This window comes from Microcaecilia unicolor, unplaced genomic scaffold, assembly GCF_901765095.1.
Source record: "Microcaecilia unicolor unplaced genomic scaffold, aMicUni1.1, whole genome shotgun sequence".
NCBI classification, from domain to species: Eukaryota; Metazoa; Chordata; class Amphibia; order Gymnophiona; family Siphonopidae; genus Microcaecilia; species Microcaecilia unicolor.
Window position 1 is genome coordinate 86,451 of NW_021963009.1, and position 6,175 is coordinate 92,625.

The window sequence follows — 6,175 nt, forward strand, 5'->3', positions numbered from 1 at the left end:
TCCGTGAAAAAATACTTCCTGACATTTTTCTTAAGTCTGCCCCCCTTCAATCTCGTATCGTGCCCTCTAGTTCTACCGCCTTCCCATCTCCGGAAAAGGTTCGTTTGCGGATTAATACCTTTCAGATATTTCAGCGTCTGTATCATATCACCCCTGTTTCTCCTTTCCTCCAGGGTATATATGTTCAGGTCACGAGTTAGATAAAATTTGGGTCTCATCTGGTCTTTCTGTGATGACCTGTAAGCATCTAATGTTTCTTTCTGGCTTATGGTTTATGGCACAAAGCCAGACCATTAGATTTATCAAAATACAGAAATACATTTTTTTTTCTTTTTGCCTAGTTTTGTTAATATCAACCTGCTATCAAGTAACATAACGACTTCCTCCATAAACTTTATCACATGGCTTAACGCTTGTCACTAATTACTGATGCTGTTGGATTTGCTAACAATCTGCGGTAGATTGCATTATTGCATTTAAGAGCAATAGAAAAACTTAGCATCTGGGAGATTACTCTACTTTAGGACTGTGCCTTTGTTAGTGAGCATTCAGTTCATTAGTGTCCCTTGGCCATGCCCCCTTTTGGGATATGCAGTATGGGAGTTCGGTGCCTTGCCTTGTGGAATAGCGCCCAGCCAGACGCATGCATGCTAACTATTAATAATTGGTGATTGGCAAACCATGGTTAAGAGCTTATTAATCAATTAGCACCCACATCTTGGGCAGTGCACCCGAATTTGGACACCATCTATAGAATCTGGGGGTAAATCTATTGAATGCATGTTGACAGGGGCAGAAAAACCCCTTTTAGGTCAGCAGGTTAAATAACCCACTCTGGGCTCCCACCCCTAAGCTCCCTGGTTGCTGATGCTGCGTTGCAGAAAAACATTGGCCCTCAATGACCCACCATTTTGTTGCCTATACAGGTAATTCTATGGCTGGATGTGCACAGTTGCTTATGCCTTACACGCACGACACGTTATCCAATAAGACAGCATGTAACTAAATGAGGGGGGAGCGTACACATGGGTAGAATGTGTGTATGTGGGGGGGGGGGGGGGGGATTGGGTGTGTAACCAATATACTTGCATAACATACTATTCTATAAGTTATAGGCTTTTTTTGTGTGTGTGTGTTAAGTGTGCTCATTGATGCCTGACATTGAAATCGTGCACCTAAGTTTAGGGTCAATGGATTAATATTCTCTGTCATCTTGAATCACAGATGCTGTTAATTTAGGTATGCTAATGCCACAGGCTGAGCATGGTCTGAGGAGGAGGGGGGGGGGGGGGACAAGTTATAGAATTGCCTCCTATGAAGATAATTCTATACAGGTCATTTAAAGTTAGGCATTTACCCCCTAATTCTATAAGAGTCACTAAAAATTGCATGTGCAAATTTGTGCACAAATTAATTGAATAAGCTAATTAGTGCTGATTGGCTGTTAAGCAATTATTGGCACTAATTAGATTTAATTGAAATGTACATGTGTAAATTTAGCCACGGGATCTGCACCTTAATTTTATGAGCGAGTCCAAAAAAAAAGGGGTGTGAAAATGGCTAGGTCATGGGTAGATTCAGGGAGGGGGTCATTGCTTTAAATTAAGCACATAGAGAATAAGGGCACTTGTGCCTAAATTTGCACATGGGTATTTGCACCATGTTTTAGTTGGTGCACATCGTTGTGCTTAAAGTTAGGTGCTATTCCTGGGTGTAAGCACTATTCTATAAATTGCTCTTACTTTAAGCACATTTTTTATAGAATAGCGCTTTTTATGGCACCGTTTTTTTGTGTGTGCGCGCCAGGTACAGAATTTACGCTTTGTAGCATAGTAACATAGTAACATAGTAGATGATGGCAGAAAAAGACCTGTACGGTCCATCCAGTCTGCCCAACAAGATAAACTCATATGTGCTACTTCTTGTGTATACCCTACTTTGATTTGTACCTGTGCTCTTCAGGGCACAGACCGTATAAGTCTGCCCAGCACTATCCCCGCCTCCCAACCACCGGCTCTGGCACAGACTGTATAAGTCTGCCCAGCACTATCCCCGCCTCCCAACCACCAGCCCCGCCTCCCACCACTGGCTCTGCCACCCAATCTCGGCTAAGCTCCTGAGGATCCATTCCTTCTGAACAGGATTCCTTTATGTTTATCCCACGCATGTTTGAATTCCGTTACCGTTTTCATTTCCACCACCTCCTGCGGGAGGGCATTCCAAGCATCCACCACTCTCTCCATGAAGAAATATGTCCTGACTTTTTTCTTGAGTCTGCCCCCTTTCATGTCCTCTAGTTCTACCGCCTATTTTCGTCACTGGTTAGACTTAAGTGGAACCTTCAGTAGCAAGAGTTAAGTAATATATAAAGCTGAATTTTTGCATAGCATGTCCATTTTCCTCCCTAGATAACCAAGTTGGAATTTCAAAAATGTGAAATATAGTTTCTAAAAGGATCACTGAACTAGGAGCCTTTTGTAAATTTGTAGAAGGCTACAATAACTAAACTTGTATTCAACGGCACATACACTGGGAACAGGTATTTCACAGAAATGCATGCTGATTAAAGAGCTGAACATATGTATAGGTGCTGGCACTTGGCATGTGTCAGCAGGAATGTTTGCAGCTTACGGTTTATGTATAGGTTTGCTCATTTGTATTCCACCTATAACTAAGCAGAATACTTAAAAATAACATACATAAAATGTATATGTAAAAAATCAAATCAATAAAATAAACATAACATTACATAAAACAAAACATATCCCCCCCCCCCCCCCCACAGACTCATCTAACATAAATCCCACATCCTATAGAGATATAGGTATAAGGGGGCATGCTTAAATGTAGGCACATTTCTGTCTGATCTTCATGTCCCTGAAAGGAAATGGCCCTGAGTATCTGAAGAATAGAATGATCCTCCACACACCGCCAAGGACACTAAGGTCCTCCCAAGGACTTTCACTAACTACACCCTCTCCAAAAGACATTACACGATGTGATACCTGCAAGCGAGCCTTCTCCAGAGTAGCCCCCACACTCTGGAATGCATTGCCTGAAAGGCTTCGCTAAACACAAGACTACACAGGTGAAAGCTTGGCTCTTCAACCAAGCCCAATGGAAGAAGTAACTAACTTGTTAGTCTCACTCACACACACAAGGATTGACTCGGGCTGCACATACTGCCCTAGCTGAGATAACCATCTCTCTGACCTCACGTGCAACTTTCTTCAAATCAATCACCTTACTTTCTAATTCTTCGTACTTTCTTACCCATCTATATGTTACAACTTTGCCTTACCAATCACTACCAATTATAATGTTCTAGTACATATTGTGTTGTCATTGCAAGTAGTATACTTTGTATATTTTTTCATGGAGAGAGTAGTGGATGCTTGGAATGCCCTCCCGCGGGAGGTGGTGGAAATGAAAACGGTAACATAATTCAAACATGCGTGGGATAAACATAAAGGAATCCTGTTCAGAAGGAATAGATCCTAAGGAGCTTAGCCGAGAGTGGGTGGCAGAACCGGTGGTGGGAGGCGGGGATAGTGCTGGGCAGACTTATACGGTCTGTGCCAGAGCTGGTGGTTGGGAGGTGGGGATAGTGCTGGGCAGACTTACACGGTCTATGCCCTGAAAAGGACAGGTACAAATCAAGGTAAGGTATACACAAAAAGTAGCACATATGAGTTTATCTTGTTAGGCAGACTGGATGGACCATGCAGGTCTTTTTCTGCCGTCATCTACTATGTTACTATGTATACCATGCCATACTTTGTATTGTTACTTGAATATTTTTACTGCTGTAATTGCCTATTGCTCATGTTTGATCTATTCTTACTGTACACCGCCTTGAGTGAATTCTTTCAAAAAGGCGGTAAATAAATCCTAACAAAACAATACTGATTTAAGCCTGGTAGTCTCTAATGGAATCCTATAACAGCATCTTGGTGCCAAGATTCCGTTACAAAACTGATGCTTATTGACTGCATCAAAATGCCAAAATACATAATTATCCCTTAGCTGACATTTGCGCATGACTAGGAACAGCTATAAATGCTGATCACTTTTTTTTTTTGTTTTGACGTTTACATTTATTCCTGTTGCAAAACAAGAAATCAATGCACGCTTTTCGGATCAGCCTCAATACATTTCCTAAAATGGTGATTTACAAGGGTAAACCTGCCACATAATTTTCTGACTGCCCATCCCTACCACATGAGGTCATTTTAGAAGTCTCTCCATGATAGATTTATTTATTTAAATTTCAGATCAATTGTCATTAGAAGAGGACACTAAAAGGGCACACTTACCTGAGTATGTGTATACATGAGTGAACCATTGTGCACACGTGTGAATGCACACGCTATCAAAGGTGTGCCCTCTTTGCATATAGTACCCCTTTATAAGAAGAGTACATGCTATTATCAGCAAATGACTTTAATCACAAACAACAACCTATCCCTAGTATCCATGTAATGTTTTGCATTTAGAGCTGACACCATCTATTATTTTTATTAAAAAAAAAATGCTTTTGGAAAGATGAAATTTCTGTTTTTTGACTTCTCAGACTGACCCAAATCTTTGGATATTCTGATGTAGCATGAATATATATCAGCATTTATTTCCTGAATATTCACATTTCTTATTTTACTCATCAAACCACCTCCTTTTTTTTTATTTTTTTTATTTTAAATAAATTCATTGAACCTCTTTTCTGCATAAAGTGAAGGAGGACTGAAATGTCCCAGGAGGACTAAAGTTTAATTTATTTTGCAATCTGGAAGCTTAAACTATGCAGACGTGTTTAATATTCGAGAAGCAAACTCCCATCTCTTCTAGTGAAGGCTTTTTGATGGCTTTATGACAATCATAGAAAATATAGTGCAAGTCAGCCTTGTTCTGGATAATTAAGTAGACAGTGCTAACGGGCTAAGCCTCTGTACATTATGCAAAACATTTCCAGATGATGGGCTTCTCTATAATACACAAAGACTGCACAGATTCAGCTTATATTATTAATGGCTTTGCAGCTTTAATAAAGGAGGAAGCAGAGAATATTAATTCTCTCTCATTCTATGAAAATCTATTTATAATCAGCCTTGGTCAGAACCAGCCATTGCAGTCGCATGCTGCTGAAATGGACCCTCTTGACAATGACTTGATTGTTTCAGCCGTAAACGGGCCAATAATTGATTCTTAGGTCCCTGTTTACTAAGGCCTGCTAGCGTTTTTAGCGCATGCTAATGCTACAGACACCCATATATTCCTGTGGGTGTCTCTAGTGTTAGCGCGCGCTAATAATGTTAGCACGCCTACTGCGTGGCTTAGTAAACAGGGCTATATGTACCCAGTGTGTGTTTTCTAGTGAGGTGGAGGAGTGGACTAGTGGTTAGAGCATCGGTCTTGCAATCCAGAGGCGGCCGGTTCAAATCCTACTGCTGCTCCTTGTGATCTTGGGCAAGTCACTTAACCCTCCATTGCCTCAGGTACAAACTTAGATTGTGAGCCCTCCTGGGACAGAGAAATATCCAGAGTACCTGAATGTAACTCACCTTGAGCTACTACTGAAAAAGGTGTGAGCAAAATCTAAATAAACATTTGAGATTCTACATGGAATGTTGCTATTCCATGTAGAAGCCTGCCCTTGCAGATCAGCAATGCGACCACGCAGGCTTCTGTTTCTGCGAGTCTGATGTCCTGCACGTACGTCAAGCTCCATCTTTGGCTGTCTTCAAATCTAAGCTAAAAGCCCACCTTTTTGATGCTACTTTTAACTCCTAACCCTTATTCACTTGTTCAGAACCCTTATTTTATCATCCTTACTTTAATATCCCATATCTCTTATTTGTCCTGTTTGTCTGTCCTAATTAGATTGTAAGCTCTGTCGAGCAGGGACTGTCTCTTCATGTTCAAGCGTACAGCGCTGCGTATGTCTAGTAGCACTATAGAAATTAGTAGTAGTAGTTTAGGTGCTGAGATACCAACTACGTGTATTCTGTTTACTGTGCCTACATCTAGGCACCGCTTATAGAATACACTAAAGTGGAAATGTTTTCCGTGCTGATTTTTTAGGTGCCATATATAGATCCCCCCTCCCCCCCTTAGTGTCAGTAGTTTTAGTTTGGTTTATCAATTTTTGATATACCACCACCTTTTTTTGAAGCACAAA